The sequence below is a fragment of the Petromyzon marinus genome, chromosome 55 (genome assembly GCF_048934315.1).
Source record: "Petromyzon marinus isolate PM22_M1 ecotype Great Lakes invasive population chromosome 55, UKy_Petmar_22M1.pri1.0, whole genome shotgun sequence".
NCBI lineage: Eukaryota > Metazoa > Chordata > Hyperoartia > Petromyzontiformes > Petromyzontidae > Petromyzon > Petromyzon marinus.
Window position 1 is genome coordinate 11,536,191 of NC_133721.1, and position 22,226 is coordinate 11,558,416.

Below are 22,226 nucleotides of genomic sequence, written 5' to 3' on the forward strand. Positions count from 1 at the left end.
CAGAGAGAGAGGAGCACGCGGACGAGAGGACACACGCGGGGTAGAGGAGGCATCGTGCAGACCGTGAAGCGGAGTGAGTGGTGGGGCTTGGGCAGGAGGCGTCACGGCCAGAGGGGGGACGGCGGTGGCCGATGGTCGAGACTCAGCACGGAGCGGCAGCCGAGGGAGGGGACGCGGCGTCCCGGGAGGACGTCCACCACCAGGGAGACGGAGACACGGGAGGGACGAGGGAGGGAGTGGGGAGGAGAGAGGTGGGCCTTCATCCAGCAGTGGAGTGACTACAACTCGTGCTGAGCATGAAAGACATCATCACTGTCGACCCCACAATGGCCCAGACGTCAATCAAATCAAAACACAGCAAGAGGAGGGGGGGGGGGGGCACACGGGGGGGGGGGGGACACACACGCTGGGGGGGGGGGGGGATTTAAAGAGTTGTAGGAGGTGATGCAATTACGGCGGAATTGCATTTCGAGGGATGAGTTGGACCTAAATTCAACTTTATTATTTGAGATTTCATCATGATTATTATTATTACAATTGAATATAAATTTAATCTGGGGAAATGTGTGTGTGTGTGTGTTTTGCTATGATTTCACTGTCAGAGCGGCGTTCAAAACGCATTCCGTACACACACACACACACAGACAAAGATCCCCCGTATAGCCTTAACAGACTTCAGGGCGAAGTGCTGTTAGCGAGCACCTATGAAGGCCGGCACGGAACACGAGGGGGTGGGTGGACGGCACCACGCCCGGCCGCCTTTGTCTCCCCAGTGGCGATGTTTTACACACCGCACCAGGTACTCATTTTAGGCTGAGTCGACCTAGGGGACACCCAGGACCGGTTCAGATAATCGTCACCGTTGTTGGCCGTGAGCGGGAATCGAACTCGGGTCACCGGGTTCGTAGTGCAGCGCGCTAACCACTACACTGCCGCTCCCCACATGCACACATGCACACACACACACCGCCTATGAAGTGCGCCTATACACTGCGTAAACTTACAGTGTATAGGCGTAAGTGCAAATGATCTTACACCTATACACTGTAAGTTTACGCGTTTTTAAATACCTAAACACTTTGCAGCTTTTTTTATATCAAGTGACATCTCAAGACTCTACCCGCCACGATCGATCCACTGCTGGATGGTGGCCTCTCCCCCCCCCCGCCCGCCCGCCCCCAGGCTCCGGTTACCATTCATTTTGTGACTTTCCCCCCCTCTACCCCACCTCCGTTCCATAATGGGGGCGTGGGGGGGGTTAGGGGTGGCGAGGGGGGGTGGGTCCGTGTTTGTCTACGCGGTGATTCAGGCGAGCGGGGATCATAATGCCCAGCTTTGTGTCTGTACGCTCATGACACAAGTATTGTTCTAACCGTGAGGTTCGCCAATTACCATTCATAACACCGTGGATGCACCACCCCCCCCCCCCCATTAAAAAAGGGGGTCACACCCCACCCCATCCGCCCCCTTCTCGCCCCCCTCCCCACCCCCCATCCACCCCCTCCGTCAAATGCCTCAAGACGCCACAGCGATCGAATTAAAACGGCACTCTTTCATGTCGATTCTAAGGTTTCCCGCGGAATCGGAGTACAAACCCAACCGCATCGTTCACCTTTGGGGGAGATGGGAGATTGGCGATCGCTGCGCAGAGATCGTAGACAGGGTGTTCCCAAAACTCCAAAAGCCAGGACACATAGGGTTGTTTTTGTTGTTGTTGTTATTTTATTTTGAAAAGTGGCCCAAAAGTCAGCACACATTGGGTTATTATTATTATATAGGCTGTCCCCAAAAGTCAGGACAATATAGGATTATAATTATTATTATTACACACTGTGGCCCAAAAGACAGGGTAATTATTATACAGGGCAGCCTAAAAAAATAATAAAGTAATAATAAAGGGTGGCCCAAATAATAAAGGGTGGCCCAAAAGTCAGGACACACAGGGTAATTATTTTACACGGTGGCCCAAAAGTACGCACACATAGGGTTATTATTGTATTTAATTAATTTTAACACTGGTGTTAATGCATTTTAATTGTTGATTCTTCAGCTAATATTGTATCTCATTATTCATATCTATTTTTTGTAATAATAATTTTTATAATGTATTTTTTCTTCTTCCTTTGTGGGGGGGAGGGGGGACATTGGAATAAATTGAGACAATTACGAAAACTGATGAACGGTCAAAGGTTACAGACCGGTACATCTTTAATAAAACAAAGTCCTACTTTCATTTCAAAAGAGAATTCAAGCAGTAATGTTAATAATGGAAGGCAGTTTGAACATTTTGTACAGTTAATGATTTAACCCTATATGCGTGCGATTTGTTATAAAATAAATATAATAACCCTGCGTGTCCTCACTTTTGGGCCGCCCTGTCTATAGGGTGACCAGTTAGCGAGCACCTATTATTCGCGTGTCTAAGCACCACGACGCGCCACGCCCGGCCGCCTTTGTCTCCCCACGTGTTCACGTTGAATTGTTCTAATGTCACTGATGTCAGCCGTAGGCCGAGAGTCGAACCGAGGTAGCCCGTGGTTCGTGGCGCTGTGCACAGTGCGCTAACCGCTGCGCCACCGCTCTCCGCGATACCGTTTACAACCAGCGTGGAGTGTTCACGCACTGCAAGAGACCAATCGCCCGAAACGTCAGCCTGTATATATATTTTTTTACGTCTGAGTTTATGAGGCTGTGTTTATCGCCACTCGGGTTTCATTGACACGATACACACACACATAAAACACACATTATATATACACACACACACGTACTACATATACACGCCAACACATGCTATATATACACATATAAAAACAACATTATATATACACGTACTACATATACACGCTAACACATGCTATATATACACACACACATATAACACATTATTTAAACACAGACTACATATACACGCCAACACATGCTATATATACACACACACATATAAAACACACATTATATAAACACACAGACTACATACACACGATAACGCATGCTATATATACACACTATATATAGACACACCAAATATACACACAGACACACTCTTATATACACACACAAAACACACAATATACACGTAAAATATAATATACACACATAATACGGACACAATACGCATAAAATACGCACTATACATTTAGAGATAAACCATTCACATAGAACTGCATGCGGTGCGAAAGAAGTTTAACAGACATATGTAAAAATGTACAACATTTACAAAGACAAAGATCCCTGTATAAACCGACAGACTATTGGGGTAAGTGCTGTTAACGAGTGGCATCTATGAAGGCTGGCAGAGCGCAGGATGTGACACATCACACCAGGTGCTCATTTAAAGCTGAGTAGACCTAGGGGAGGCCCAAGACCGGTTCAGATAATCGTCGCTGGTGCTGGTGGCCGTGAACGGGAATCGAACTCGGGGTGCCGGGTTCGTAGCGCACTGCACCAACCACTTGCACTACCACTCCCACATATATATCAGAAACAGAATTTTGTTTTAACCCAGAGGAATCCGATGAGCTATAAAGCTCTTTTCAAAGTTGGGGCGGGTCAGCGAGTTACAACAACAAACACACCAATAAATAAAGTATATTAATAAAGTGCATGTATATACAATATCACACACTATATAACACACACACACATACACACGTATATATATAGACCACAAACTACACACGCTATATACACACGCGCGCGCGCGTGAATACCACACGATATATATATTTGCACACATTAAACGCACACTATACTTAAACCACGCAATATACACACGTAAATGCCCACGATACACACACTATATATACACCCACACATAAAACACACACTATATTCACACACACACTACACACACACACTACACCACACACACCCGACACACACACACTACACCATACACACCCTACAAACAAAAAGATAAAGATACCCCGTATAGCCTTAACAGACTGTAGGGGCAAGTGCTGTTAGCGAGAACTTATGAAGGCAGGAACGGTACACGAGGAGGTGGGTAGCCAGCACCACTCCCGACCGCCTTTGTCTCCTCAGTGGCGATGTTTAAACACCCCACCGGGTGCTCATTTGAGGCTGAGTCGACCTAGGGGAAGCCCGGGACCGTTTCAGATAATCGTCACCGGTGTTGGCTGTGAGCGGGGATCGAACTCAGGTAGCTGGGTTCATAGCGCAGTGTAGCGCTTACCGCTCCCGTACACACACCCTACACACACACACACCCTGCACACACACACCCTACACACACACACCACACACACCCTACACACACCCTACACACACCCTACACACACCACACCACACACACCCTACACACACCCTACACACACACACCACACCACACACACCCTACACACACTACAGTCGCGCGCACAATCCCAGTGGCACATCAGAACTCGCAGTTGAAGTCTTAAAGACGGGGTCAGAGGTCGTGACCTCGGGTGGGAGTTGGGGGGGGATTGTAGGGATTGGATTGAGGGTGAGGGGTAGGGGTCTGGGGGAGGGGGTGTAGGGAGAGTGAGGGCTGGGGGTGTTTGGAGGGATTGGATGGAGGTAAAAAAGATTGGAGGGATGCCCAAGCAATTTCTGTTTGGCCGGATCGAGGGGGCTAAACGGGCGTGGCACGGGCTGGAGAAGAGATGCAGCTGATGCGGTTGCAGGAGCTGAGTGGACTTGCCGATGACCGGTACCAGAGGTGCCAAGATCGGCCTCTGTGGAGGAGGCTCGTGAAGGACGCTACTGCTACTGGGCAGTCGGAGGCAGTCAACAACGGAGGGCGGAGGAGCGACGCTCACAACAACGAGCGGAGCACCGGGCGGCTACAACGCAGAGAGTTGGCACAGTAGGGGGCACAATTGGTGCATCTGCCAGCCATTTCAGTCAGTCAACCCATGGCACCTGGGTCTGTTCCGTGACCTCATGCCAGCGGGCGTTCGACACTTCAAGTGGCCTCAAAGTGCACCTAGCCTGGCACAATCGCCGCGATGACGCCACCGCCACTTAGTGGTGGACGGCTGTTGCTGTGTTCGTGTGTGCGTGTGTATTTGTCGTTGTGTGTGCGCGTATGTGGTGTAGTGTGTGTGTATAGGGTGTGTGTAGGGGAGCGGTGGTGTAGCGGTTAGCGCTACGCTGCGCACCGAACCCGGCGTCCTGGGTTCGATTCCCGCTCACGGCCAACACCGGTGACGATTATCTGAACCAGTCCTGGGCCTCCCCGAGGTCAACGCAGCCTCAAATTAGTACCTGGTGCGGTGTGTAAACATCGCCACTAGGGAGACAAAGGCGGGCGGGCGTGGTGCTGGCCACCCACCCCCTCGTGTACCGTGCCGGCCTTGATAGGTGCCCGCTAACAGCACTTGCCCCTACAGTCTGTTAAGGCTACACGGGGGATCTTTTTTAATTTTGGTGCCGCAATGCCCTAACCACTGCGCCACCGCTCCACCCCGCGTCCCGTATATATATACACTAAGCACACAACACAGGCTACGTGAACTTGTGCTCATTTTCAAATGCATATATGTATACACAGTATATATATACACAATATACAACCATGCGTATAACAGTCGATAATCAATGGACCAAATATGTACAGTAAAATAAAAACAGTAATATGTTTGTTTGTGGAGTAAATACATTGTGCGTAGTGTGTACGGGTGTTTGTGTGTATGTATATGTGTGTGTAGCCCCTGTGGGGAGCGGTGGTGCAGCGGTTAGCGCCTTCCGCTACAAACCCGGCGTCCCGGGTTCGATTCCCGATCACGGTCAACGGCAGCGACGATTATCTGAGCGGGTCATTGGCCTCCCCTAGGTCGACTGAGCCTCAAACGAGTACCTGGTGCGGTGTGTAAAAACATCGCCACCGGGGAGACAAAGGCGGCCGGGCGTGGTGCTGGCCACCCACCCCCTCGTGTGCCGTGTCGGCCTTCATAGGAGCTACTCGCTAGCAGCACTTTCCCCAACAGTTCGTTACAGGCTATAGGGGGCATCTTTGTCTTTGTAGGCGTTAATAGCCGCTCGTAAAGGATGTTTAAAATCGTAATAAAAAATATGCGTTACCGTTAACCGCATGACAAAAAATACAAAAGCAGCCCGCAAAAACGAAACAAAAAAGATAACCGGTTAAAACCGATTTTGCCGCAAAATTATAGACATAGCTACAGCGATCAACACGAAGCGTCCCGCTGTTGAACCGAGTCCTGATGTGCCGCTTAGGAGCGCCAGCCCCACACGGCCACCACCGCGGGCCTTCGCAAAAAAGCAACACTTTCTCTCAGAGGCCGTGGCGACTACACGGGGGACCTTTGCCTTTACATGCAGTGTGTAATGTGTACAATGTGTGCGTCGTTATGTGTGCGTGTTTTGCTGTGCCGGATTATTCGTAGTAGTAGCAAAAAGTAGCTACATATGTAGTAGCTACGGGCCCCCGCGCTAAATGATTTCAAGCTATCAATTCTGACTCGGTGATTCTGCACTTGCTCTATTACTATAGTACTATACCGCCTTCGACTTTTATGAACGACTGGGTGTTTAATGTCAGCGATTTGTCGTATTAGCCGGCTGTATAGCAAATGAACAAAAATACAATTACATTACTATGCAAGTAAAAAAGAATTGTGTTTTAATATTTACGTTTATTTTTAATTTTTACATTTAGGGCCCCTTTATACCATCATATGCTACGCCCCCCCCCCCCAACTCGCTTCATCCGGGACTGCGTGTTTGTCGTTGTTGGAGCGGTGGCGCTTCGGTTGGCGCACTGAATCCGGTCACGAGCGACGGGCGTGAACAACTTTTTGCCCATCCACTGCTGGATGAATTCCTGCCTGCAGCCCTACTTCACCGCGCTGAACGAGTGCGGCGAGGTGAGTTGGTGTTTGGATGCCCAGGTCTGGGTTCTGAACGCGCCACTGACGTCAGCCGTGTGGCCGGAAATCGCGCACGTTATCTCGGCAACGACTTCAGCTAAACCGGGCCGATTACATCCTGAATTTATATCTCACTTCGCGTATTTATATATTTTTTTAAAACAGCGTATAAAGCCCTGTTTATGATTATGAGAATATCGGGGTTGCAATAATAATAATATTATAATAGTGCAATATTATATAATAATACAGCATTATTCTTAAAAATTAGGGAGGTGCACATTTTGCACTCTCGTGGTAGTGCCTTACGCCACGAACAAAACCTTTATTCCAAGCCAGCTAGCCTCGACGGCGTTTCCAAACATATCAATTTAGAAATGTAAAAATACACATATACCTATGTATATGGATATATATTTCGTTTTTCGTTACATTGCGCAACTGCACGCAGATGTGACTTTACCCATTGCATATATATTATTTCGCTATTGCTGTTAAACAAATGAAATAATAATAATAATAAATAACCGCGCCCGATCTGCCGTTTCATTATTAAAACGATGCGTTTCTTGATATATATTTTTTTATAGTTGCTAAAATTAAAGGCTGTAAAATATTGCACGGGGTTAGTGGCAAAAAAAAATCTTATCACTCGTCGGTTAATTTTTTTTTTTAGGAAGGGGGGGGGCAGATTCTCTTCCGTCTGATTGTCTACGTTAATAACGCTCATTAAATGAACCACGGCCCACCCCCCCGCCCCCCACCCCGTTCATACATTCGCGAGCCTTTAATATCGCACATCCAGCCCGAGCGCGCATGGCAGACTTCCAACGTCCATAATTGAATCCCATCATTCTACTCAGACTATCATCGGTGGTACCCCCCCTACCCCCCACCCCCGTCTGGCGGATACGATAGACGCAAAGGTATATAGGGGCTCTCGAAGCGAGAGAGAGAGACAAAGATCCCCCACGTATAGGCTGCCACAGAGTCTTGAGGCAAGGTGCTGTCCGTAGCGCGTAGCAGCGGCACGGCGCTCACACGAAAGACGGGGAGAAGGGAAGGCGAGATGAGGAGGGTTGGGGCATCACCGTGCGCCCGGCCGCCTTTGTCTCCATATTTCCGATTATTTACGCACTTGCACCCGGTGCTCGTTTAAGGCTGAGTCGACCTACGGGCGGGCTCCAGGACCGGTTCAGAGAATCGTCAGCTGGTGTTGATTCGCCGTGAGCGGGAATCGAACTCGGGTCGTAGGCCGGGTTTTCATCGCGCAGCGCGCTAACCGTTACTCCACCGCTCTCCATATACATGTGTGTACTGTATATATGTACACAAACACACAAACGTACGTGTGTGTGTGTGTTAGTGCTGGTATGGGAGGGGAGCGGTGATGCAGCGGTTAGCGCTACCCTGCGCTACGATCCCCGCCTACGATTCGAGTTCGATTCCCGCTCAGGGCGAACGAACACCCTCCCTTAGGTCGACTCAGCCTCAAAAATGAGTACCTGGTGCGGCGTGCAAACATCGTCACTGGGGAGACAAAGGCGGCCGGGCGTGATGTTGGCCATCCACCCTTTTCGATTGCCGTGCCGGCCTTCATAGGTGCTCGCTAACAGCACTTGCCCCAACAGTCTGTTAAGGCTATACGGTGGAGGGGGGTGGTGTCTTTGTATTGGAGAGGGGCCTCACACCGTACCCTTGCACAGACACCCCCCGCTGTACCCCCTCTCTCCGCCCGGGGTCTCTTTCCCGGGTCTCTCTCCTCGTGGCGACGCCCCGCGGCTAAGGGTGTCGGGTTCGCGACGCGACGCGACACGCGATGTCGTTGTCGCGCTCATGTCGCGACGCCTTGCAGGAGGAGGGCGCGACCCGATCAGCCCAACTCCACGTGAACGGGGAGCGGTGGCGCAGTGGTTAGCGCAGCGCCGCGCTGCCTACCAGAGTTCGATTCCCCGTTCACGGCCATCGCCAACACCAAGTGGAGGAATATCTGAACGCGCGTGCGCACATCTTTAACACGTTTACACGCACACCCAACACGTGTACACACACACCCCAACAAGTGTACACGCACACCCAACACGTGAACACACATCCTTAACACGTGCACACACACACCCAACACGTGCACACACACACACACCCAACACGTGTGCACACATTTAGAACACGTGTGCACACATTTTTTACACGTGTACACACACACCCAACGCGTGTACACACACACACCCAACGCGTGTACACACACACCCAACGCGTGTGCACACATGCCGAACACGCGAACACACATCTTGATCGCGTGCGCACACACACGGAACGCGTGAACACACATCTCCTACGCGTGAACACACATCTCCTACGCGTGAACACACTGCGATAGAGAGCGATGTATGCGGGCGCTCGGAGACAGGGCGAGATGGAGGCAAGGACACGGAAGGGTTCAAATCTAAACTCCGTCTCTTTGGTTCTCTCGGTAAAGTCACGTAGGTATGAAATAAAATAAAATACGACGTTTCGGGCGCAGCACAAGCGTCCGTCATCGGGTGGGAAAGCACGATGGCGGACGCTTGTGTTGCGCCCGTAACGCCGTGATTTATTTTATTTTATTCCTACGTGAACTTCATCGAAAGAACCAACGGGTATGGATTCCTGCAGTGACGAAAGCTTTAAATCAAGATCAAAACTCTCTCTCTCGGTGTTCCAGGTACTGCCCGCCGAGCTATATAGCCCCCTTTTTCAGATGGCTCAGCGAAGTGGCTTATCACGTGGACATTTATAGCAAAACCAGCGATGTTCATTCTAAATGTGGATCCGGAGAAAAATCCGCGCGACCACGGGAAGAGGGAGACACGCACACACGTACACACCGCAAACTCCAATTATACAGCAAGCGTCGGGGTCGGGATCGAACCCACGACCTCCTGTATACGAGGCGAGGTAGTTAACATCTTTCCACCGTGGATTGTGGAGGGAGAGAGGGATGAAATCAGTGTGGGTATATATAGGTATTATGAAACTTCTTTCGCACCGTACACAGCCAACCGTGCTAATCGGGAAGGTGAGTGATCATAAGCAAAGAGGGAGGCAGAGGAGCAGTCGCGTGAGGGGGGTGATGATGGGAAGGGATGTAAGTGATGGGTGTGGGAGAGGGCGGGATGATGGGGAGGGACTGAATGGGGCTGCTTCAGCTTCCTTTCCACGCTCAAACGCGGGTTCGGAGGGGATAGGCGAGGAGGGGGGGGGGGGTTATGGGGGGCTAGGGGGGGGGGCGGTGGGGGAATGGGGGTAAATTCTGACACGGACTTGGAGGGACGTGGCTATTGAACTTTAGCACCGCTCACGAGTAACTGTGTCACTGACTGCGACAAAGACAAAGATCCCCCGTGTAAGCCTGCAACGGAGCGTTGGGGCAAGTGCTGTTCGCGAGGAGCAGCGCGCCTGTGGCACACGAGGGGGTTGGGTGGCCAGCACCACGCTCGGCCGCCTTTGTCTCCCCAGTGGCGATGTTTGCCCACCGCACCAGGTACTCATTTGAGGCCGAGTCGACCTAGGGGAGGCCCCAGGACCGGTTCAGATAATCGTCAGTGGTGTTGGCCGTGAGCGGGAATCGAACCCGGGTCGTCAGGTTTTAGGCGTAGAGCGCTGACCGCTACACACACACGGAAACACACGCAGACACACAGAGACAGACACACACACGGACACACACACGGACACACACACAGAGACAGACACACACACGTACACACACACGGACACACAGACGGACACACACACGGACACACATAGACACACACAGGCAGACACGCACACGGACACACACACGCACTCACACACTCAATCATACACACTCACACAACAACCGCCATTCGCCACTAAGTGGCGGTGACGTCACCACGACGCTTGTGCCAGGCCATGTGCACCTTGAGGCCACGTGAAGTGTCGAACGCCCGCTGGCAGGAGGTCACGGGGCAGACCCAGGTTCCACAGGTCGACTGACTGAGATGACTGAGATGACTGTCTGATGTACCACCTGTGCCCCCTACTGTGCCAACTTACCTTGATTTAGCCGCCCGGCGCTCCGCTCGTTGTTGTGAGCATCGCTCCTCCGCCCTCTGTTGTTGTTGGAGGGCAACTGCCTCCAACTCCCCAGTAGCGTCGTTCACGAGCCTCCTCCACAGAGGCTGATCTTGACACCGCTGGAACCAGTCATCGGCAAGTCCACTCAGCTCCCCGTCCTCCCGTACCACATCACTCCATCTCTTCTCTAGCCCGTGCCGCACCCGTTTAGCCCCCTCGATCCGGCCGAACAAAAGCTGTTTCGGCATGCGGTGGCTGGGCATGCGGGCTACATGACCCAGCCAACGCAGCCATGCCTGCCGGAGGAGCTCACCGATGGGACTTTGCCTAGATCTTTCAAGGTTTTGTGAGCTCCTCACACAATCCAGCCTGGTTAAACCCAGGATGGATCGTAGGCAGGCCAGCCTAAATGTTTCTAACCGGCGAAGATGCTCCATTAGGGGGGGTCCACGTTTCACAAGCGTAGAGAAAGGAGGGAATGACCGTGGCCGAGAAGACCTGAAGCTTCGTGCGGAGCGACAGACCAGGTAGCTTCCACACAGCGTTACGGAACTGATGAAAAGATATTGCCGCTTGACTGATTCGGAGTGAGACCTCTGCTGCTAAACCGGAGCCGGTCATGAGCACACTGCCTCGGTATGGGAAACTCTCCACTATCTCCACAACTACCCCATCACCGATTGGGAGTTGTGGGGGTGGAGTGTCCGATGGTACAATATGCCCAGGCAGGTGTTACGTTTTGGTGGGGCTGATGGTAAGGCCCTACCTCTTAGTGGCAAGCTCCAGATTCAGCAGCAGCGCCTCCAACTCCTCCTCTGAGTGAGCAGCAATCACCAGATCATCGGCATACGTAACATTGTTGAGTAATAGGGAGCCATCCCTTGACCGCACCCGGGCATCGATCAGCCTCCCATCGTATCTGTACCAGATGAAAATTCATCCGGTACAGCTATTGAAGGCTTCACGAACTACGTGGTCAAAATAGATGTTAAATAATGTGGGAGCCAGAGGACATCCCTGTCGCACCCAAAGGTGGACAGGGAATGGCTCTGACTCTCGGCCGCGTAGTTTTACCCGGGCCCGCTCACCATCATGAAGGTCCTTAATGATCGTGAGCAGAGGGTCAGGGACTCCAAAAGTACGAAGAACAACCCAGAGCCCAGGCCTACTGATGGTATCATAGGACTTGACCAGGTCAATAAAGCAGAGATGTAGGTTTTGCTGGAATTCCCTACACCTCTGCTGTAGCAGACGGACAGAAAAATGGCATCTGTGCAGGACCGCCCTTCCCTGAAACCGCATTGGGGCTCCGCAAGCCTCTCCTCAGCGTGCCTGGCAAGGCGATGTTGAATAATCCTTGCCAGGACCGTTCCCGACACACTGAGGAGTGAGATGCCCCTGTAGTTGTTACACTCTCACACACACATACGCACACTCACAAACACACGCACACACTCTCACACACACTTACACACTCTCACCACTCACACACACTCACACACCACTCACACACACTCACACACACTCACGCACACACTCTCACACACACATACGCACACTCACGCACACAAACACGCACACACTCTCACACACACTTACACACACGCACACACTCTCACACACACTTACACACACTCACACACTCTCACACACACTTACACACACACTTACACACACGCACACACTCTCACACACACTTACACACACGCACACACTCTCACACACTCTCACACACACGCACACACATGCACACACTCTCACACACACTTACACACACGCACACACTCTCACACACACTTACACACACTTACACACTCTCACCACTCACACACACTCACACACCACTCACACACACTCACACACACTCACGCACACACTCTCACACACACATACGCACACTCACGCACACAAACACGCACACACTCTCACACACACTTACACACACGCACACACTCTCACACACACTTACACACACTCACACACTCTCACACACACTTACACACACACTTACACACACGCACACACTCTCACACACACTTACACACACGCACACACTCTCACACACTCTCACACACACGCACACACATGCACACACTCTCACACACACTTACACACACGCACACACTCTCACACACACTTACACACACGCACACACTCTCACACACACTTACACACACGCACATACTCTCACACACTTTTACACACACGCACACACACGCACACACTCTCACACACACTTACACACACGCACACACTCTCACACACGCACACACTCTTACACACACGCACACACTCTCACACACGCACACACTCTCACACACACTCACACACACACTCTCACATACACACACACGCACTTTCACACACACACACGCACACACTCTCACACACTTATACACACACACACTTACACACACACTCTCACACACACTTACTCACACACACTTACACACACACACTTACACACTCACACACTCTCACACACACTTACACACTTACACACTCTCACACACACTTACACACACACGCACACACACTCACACTTACACACACTCACACACACTTACACACTCTCACACACTCTCACACACACTTACACACACTCTCACACACACTTACACACTCTCACACACACTTACACACTCTTACACACTCTCACACACACTTGCACACACTCTCACACACACTTACACACTTACACACACACACTCACACACACTCACACACACTCTCACACACACTTACACACTCTTACATACACTTACACACACACACACACTCTCACAGACACACACACTTACACACTCACACACTTACACACACACACTTACACACACTCTCACACACACTTACACACACACACTCTTACACACATTTACACACTTACACACACACTTACAACAACAACAACCGCCATTCGCCACTAAGTGGCGGTGACGTCACCACGACGCTTGTGCCAGGCTATGTGCACCCTGAGGCCACGTGAAGTGTCGAACGCCCGCTGGCAGGAGGTCACGGGGCAGACCCAGGTGCCACGGGTCGACTGACTGAGATGACTGGCTGATGCACCACCTGTGCCCCCTACTGTGCCAACCCGCTGTGCTTTAGCCACCCGGCGCTCCGCTCGCTGTTGTGAGCGTCGCTCCTCCGCCCTCCGTTGTTGTTGGAGGGCGACTGCCTCCAACTGCCCAGTAGCATCCTTCACGAGCCTCCTCCACAGAGGCCGATCTTGACACCGCTGGTACCAGTCATCGGCAAGTCCACTCAGCTCCACGTCCTCCTGTACCACATCACTCCATCTCTTCTCTAGCCCGTGCCGCGCCCGCTTAGCCCCCTCAATCCGGCCAAACAAAAGCTGTTTCGGCATGCGGTGGCTGGGCATGCGGGCTACATGACCCAGCCATCGCAGCCTTGCCTGCCGGAGGAGCTCACCGATGGGACCCTGCCCAGATCTTTCAAGGATTTGTGAGCTCCTCACACAATCCAGTCTGGTTAAACCCAGGATGGATCGTAGGCAGGTCAGCCTAAATGTTTCTAACCGGCGAAGATGTTCCATTAGGGGGGTCCACGTTTCGCAAGCGTAGAGAAGGGAGGGAATGACCGTGGCCGAGAAGACCTGAAGCTTAGTGCGGAGCGACAGACCAGGTAGCTTCCACACAGCGTTACGCAACCGATGAAAAGATATTGCCGCTCGACTGATTCGGAGTGAGACCTCTGCTGTTAAACTGGAGCCAGTCATAAGCACACTGCCCAGGTATGGGAAACTCTCCACTCTCTCCACAACTGCCCCATCACCGATTGGGAGTTGTGGGGGTGGAGTGTCCGATGGTACAAAATACCCAGGCAGGTGCTTAGTTTTGGTGGGGCTGATGGTAAGGCTCCACCTCTTAGTGGCACGCTCCAGTCTCAGCAGCAGCGTCTCCAACTCCTCCTCTGACTGAGCAGCTATTACCAAGTCATCAGCATACATAACGTGGTTGAGCAATAGGGAGCCATCCCTTGACCGCACCCGGGCATCGATTAGCCTCCCATTATATCTGTACCATATGGAGATTCCCCCGGTACAGCTATTGAAGGCTTCACGAACTACATGGTCAAAATAGATGTTAAATAATGTGGGAGCCAGAGGACATCCCTGTCGCACCCCAAGGTGTACAGGGAATGGCTCTGACTCCCGGCCACGTAGTTTTACCCGGGCCCGCTCACCATCATGAAGGTCCTTAATGATCGTGAGCAGAGGGTCAGGTACCCCAAAAGCACGAAGAACGACCCAGAGCCCAGGCCTACTGATGGTATCATAGGCCTTGACCAGGTCAATAAAGCAGAGATGTAGGTCTTGTTGGAATTCCCTACACCTCTGCTGTAGCAGACGGACAGAAAATATGGCATCTGTGCTGGACCGCCTTTTCCTGAAACCGCATTGGGGCTCCGCAAGCCTCTCCTCAGCGTGCCTGGCAAGGCGATGCTGAATAATCCTTGCCAGGACCTTTCCCGGCACACTGAGGAGTGAGATGCCCCTGTAGTTGTTACAGTCTGTGCGGTCCCCCTTCTTAAAAAGGGGGACCACCAGGGCATCCTTCCAATCCTGCGGAACCCGTCCAGTGGTCCAGACTGTTGTTATGATGTCATATAGGGCAGTCTGTGCACAAACGCCACCCTCCCTCAGCATTTCGCTTGGGAGATCATCTCTGCCCGCTGCCTTTCCTGGTCTCAGACTCCGGATCGCCTTCAATACTTCCTCAGCAGATGGCACCTCAGCCAGCCACTCACAGGGGGTGACTTCATCCAATATTTGAGGCACCGCAGCCTCAGCAGGGTTATCCTCACTTTGTGCCACGATGTTTTCCTGGCTGTGGGATTTTCCCTCCCCCAGGACCTCACAGAAATGCTCAGCAAATCTGCGAACCTGTTCCTGGGGGTCGGAAATTGGATCACCGTTTTTTCCCCTAATGATGGTAATAGGTGTGGCGCTGCAGGTTACTTTTTTGATGGAGTTAAATAGCGATTTGTGATCACGGGCCACTGAGGCAGACTCCATCTCCTCAGCAACCCGCGACCACCACCCATCCTTGCAGCGCCTCACGGCTCTCCGAACCTCCGAGCGAAGGCTGCGGTAAGCCTCCTCATTCTCTGACGTGGGATTCTGTAGCCGATGACAGTGGGCCTGTCGCTTTTTCTCAACCATCCTGAACAACTCCTCTGTCATCCAGGGTGTCTGGGGAGGTCTGGACCGCGTACCCAAAGCAGCCATTGCAGCTGCATGAGTCACAGTCCTAAACCTCGCCCATTTACCCTCGACATCAGGAGGAGTCGGGGACGATGCCAATCCCAGCCGCAAGCGATGATGAAATTCTCGCTTGCAACTTTCATCAGATAACTGAGACCAGGCCACTTTAGGTTGGAATGGGGTCCTGGGTGTACACCCACCACCGGAGTGGAAGAATGGCAGGCGCATCTTACAGATGACTAGTGGATGGTCAGAGGGCCGATCAGCTGCACGGTAGGTCCTGGTGTCAAGGACATGGGCTCGCATTCGCTGGTCCGTCACTATGTAGTCCAGCAGATGTTCTTGCTTGGACCCGGCATGCATCCATGATGTTGTGTGGATGCGCCGATGCCGGAACAGCGTGTTGGTAATTACAAGCCCATGGGCTGCACAAAAATCTAGCAGCCTCCTACCGTTGTTATTGAGCTGATCTGGCCCATGCCCTCCAATCACTCCAGACCAGGTGCCAGTATCATGACCAACTCGGGCATTGAAGTCACCCAACATGATGACTCTATCCCGAGTGGCCACTTTAGCCAGCACCTGTGACAGGAGGTCATAGAAGGCATCTGACTCATCGGCTTTGCCTGCATCCCTCCACGGATGTTCATCTTCGGTGGGGGCATAAGTAACCACGACCACCATTCCTCGCCTCCGGTTGATGGGAAGGCGAGCCCAAAGTAGCCTGGGGCTTACAGCTTCCCACACCTCACCGCCACGCTCCCACGCCCCCTTCATTCTTTTGTTCAAAAGAAGACCCACACCCTGTTGTTTGGCAGTCTGCTGCCCCGAGTAGAGGACTGTCCACCCCTCATGGTGGCAGGAGCCAGAGCCGGTCCACCGGACCTCCTGAATGCCGCATAGATCCAGGCGGTACCGGTCCAGCTCCCGACAGAGGAGTGGCAGCCTCTCCTCTGCAGTGAGCGTTCGAACATTCCACGTGGCCACCCGTAGTGGCTTTTCGTTGTTTCTGGAGTAGCCCCGAGGGTAGGTATTCAATCTCCTGGCTCCGCCAATTGGGGTTTGGCCAGGAGACGTCATAGACGCCTGGCCCCCCGGGGCCTCCGGCACAAGCTTAGTTGTTACATATTTCACTTTAATTCGTGGTTTTGTGGTAATTAATTGAAGGTGGAGGGGTTACCAGCCCCTCGCACCCGTCCAGAGCCCCCGTTTAGCCCCTGTGGTGGACACATATGCCATGAGGGGAGGAGCCAATCAAAATTGGAACTCCCCCCACAGCACTGTCCACGACAGAGTTGCCCGTCCGGCACCGCGAGGAGTAGGGGGTTGTTTTGCCGGACACACACTTACACTTTTGCCGGACACACACTTACACACACACTCTCACACACACTTACACACACACTTACACACTTACACACTTACACACACACTCTCACACACACTTACACACACTTACACACACACACTTACACACACACTCTCACACACACTTACACACACACACTCACACACTCTCACACACACTTACACACACACTTACACACACGCACACACTCTCACACACACTTACACACACGCACACACTCTCACACACTCTCACACACACGCACACACATGCACACACTCTCACACACACTTACACACACGCACACACTCTCACACACACTTACACACACGCACACACTCTCACACACACTTACACACACGCACATACTCTCACACACTTTTACACACACGCACACACTCTCACACACACTTACACACACGCACACACTCTCACACACTCTCACACACACGCACACACATGCACACACTCTCACACACACTTACACACACGCACACACACTTACACACACGCACACACTCTCACACACACTTACACACACGCACATACTCTCACACACTTTTACACACACGCACACACACGCACACACTCTCACACACTCTCACACACACTTACACACACGCACACACTCTCACACACGCACACACTCTTACACACACGCACACACTCTCACACACACTCACACACACACTCTCACATACACACACACGCACTTTCACACACACACACGCACACACTCTCACACACTTATACACAAAGATAACAAAGATCCCCCATATAGCCTGTAACAGACTGTAGGGGCAAGTGCTGTTAGCGAGCACCTATGAAGGCCGGAACGGTACACGAGGGGGTGGGTGGCCAGCACCACGCCCGACCGCCTTTGTCTCCCTAGTGGCGATGTTTACACACCGCACCAGGTACTCATTTGAGGCTGAGTCGACCTAGGGGAGGCCCGGGACCGGTTCAGATAATCGTCACTGGTGTTGGCCGTGAGCGGGAATCGAACCCAGGTCGCCAGGTTCATAGCGCAGCGCGCTAACCGCTACACTACCGCTCCCCACACACACTTATACACACACACACTTACACACACACTCTCACACACACTTACTCACACACACTTACACACACACACTTACACACTCACACACTCTCACACACACTTACACACTTACACACTCTCACACACACTTACACACACACGCACACACACTCACACTTACACACACTCACACACACTTACACACTCTCACACACTCTCACACACACTTACACACACTCTCACACACACTTACACACTCTCACACACACTTACACACTCTTACACACTCTCACACACACTTGCACATACTCTCACACACACTTACACACTTACACACACACACTCACACACACTCACACACACTCTCACACACACTTACACACTCTTACATACACTTACACACACACACACACTCTCACAGACACACACACTTACACACTCACACACTTACACACACACTTACACACACTCTCACACACACTTACACACACACACTCTTACACACATTTACACACTTACACACACACTTACACACACACTCTCACACACACTTACACACACACTTACACACTTACACACTTACACACACACTCTCACACACACTTACACACACTTACACACACACACTTACACACACACTCTCACACACACTTACACACACACTTACACACACGCACACACTCTCACACACACTTACACACACGCACACACTCTCACACACTCTCACACACACGCACACACATGCACACACTCTCACACACACTTACACACACGCACACACTCTCACACACACTTACACACACGCACACACTCTCACACACACTTACACACACGCACATACTCTCACACACTTTTACACACACGCACACACACGCACACACTCTCACACACACTTACACACACGCACACACTCTCACACACGCACACACTCTTACACACACGCACACACTCTCACACACGCACACACTCTCACACACACTCACACACACACTCTCACATACACACACACGCACTTTCACACACACACACGCACACACTCTCACACACTTATACACACACACACTTACACACACACTCTCACACACACTTACTCACACACACTTACACACACACACTTACACACTCACACACTCTCACACACACTTACACACTTACACACTCTCACACACACTTACACACACACGCACACACACTCACACTTACACACACTCACACACACTTACACACTCTCACACACTCTCACACACACTTACACACACTCTCACACACACTTACACACTCTCACACACACTTACACACTCTTACACACTCTCACACACACTTGCACACACTCTCACACACACTTACACACTTACACACACACACTCACACACACTCACACACACTCTCACACACACTTACACACTCTTACACACACTTACACACACACACACACTCTCACAGACACACACACTTACACACTCACACACTTACACACACACACTTACACACACTCTCACACACACTTACACACACACACTCTTACACACATGTACACACTTACACACACACTTACACACACACTCTCACACACACTTACACACACACTTACACACACACTTACACACACACACTCTCACACATACTTACACACACTTACACACACACACTCTCACGCACACTTACACACTCTCACACACAATTACACACACACACACACTTACACACTTACACACACACTTACACACACACTCTCATACACTCTCACACACACTTACACACACTTACACACTTACACACACACTTACACACACACTCTCACACACTCTCACACACACTTACACACACTTAAACACTTACACACACACTTACACACACACTCTCACACACTCTCACACACACTTACACACACTTACACACTTACACACACACTTACACACACTCTCACACACACTTACACACACTTACACACACACTTACACACACTCTCACACACACTTACACACACTTACACACTTACACACACACTTACACACACTCTCACACACTCTCACACACACTTACACACACACTTACACACACACACTCTCACACACACTTACACACACTCTCACACACTCTCACACACACTTACACACACACTTACACACACACACACTCTCACACACACGGAACCAATCGACCACAATGCCCGGGTCGCCTTCCGCTCGGCCTCCGTCTCTGGGGACCCCGGCGTGGAAGCGCGACTCGGGGAGGACAATGCCGCTCCCACTTCAAAGCCCCTGGACCCGGCCAACAGCGGGGGGGGGGCATGGGGGGGGGAGACGGAGAGTTTTTTGGGGGGGGGGTCACCTCCCCTCGCCATTCTCCACGCGCGCGCGACCTACCCCCACCCCCACCCCCCCCCCCCCACGAGTCACAAAGCGAGCGGTGCCGCCGCCCCTGTCGCGGAATCGCGCGACACGGGCGGCGTCTCGCCCGCCCGTGTTTGTCTTCCCATAGAGCCCGGACACTCGCGTTAAGTAAACACCGCTGAGCGGGCCGCTTACAACGCAGATGCGCGCGCGCGCGCTCGCACACACACAGACACACACACAGACACACACACAGACACACACACACACAGACACACACACACACACACCCTCCCGCAGCACACACACACACTCAAGCACACACACACACGGACATAAACCCTTCCACACAGACACACTCTCACAAACACACACACGCATACTCAAGCACACAGACACACTCTCACAAACACACACACACAGGCACACTCAAGCACACACACACACACGGACATAAACCCTTCCACACAGACACACTCTCACAAACACACACACGCATACTCAAGCACACAGACACACTCTCACAAACACACACACACGCACACTCCAGCACACACACACACACGGACATAAACCCTTCCACACAGACACACTCTCACAAACACACACGCATACTCAAGCACACAGACACACTCTCACAAACACACACACACACGCACACTCAAGCACACACACACACGGACATAAACCCTTCCACACAGACACACTCTCACAAACACACACACACACACGCATACTCAAGCACACAGACACACTCTCACAAACACACACACACACTCAAGCACACACACACACGGACATAAACCCTTCCACACAGACACACTCTCACAAACACACACACACACGCACACTCCAGCACACACACACGGACATAAACCCTTCCACACAGACACACTCTCACAAACACACACACACGCACACTCCAGCACACACACACGGACATAAACCCTTCCACACAGACACACTCTCACAAACACACACACACACACGCATACTCAAGCACACAGACACACTCTCACAAACACACCCACACACACACACGCACACTCAAGCACACACACACACGGACATAAACCCTTCCACACAGACACACTCTCACAAACACACACACACACGCATACTCAAGCACACAGACACACTCTCATAAACACACACACACAGGCACACTCAAGCACACACACACACACGGACATAAACCCTTCCACACAGACACACTCTCACAAACACACACACACACGCACACTCCAGCACACACACACGGACATAAACCCTTCCACACAGACACACTCTCACACACACACACACACGCGTTTGTCCT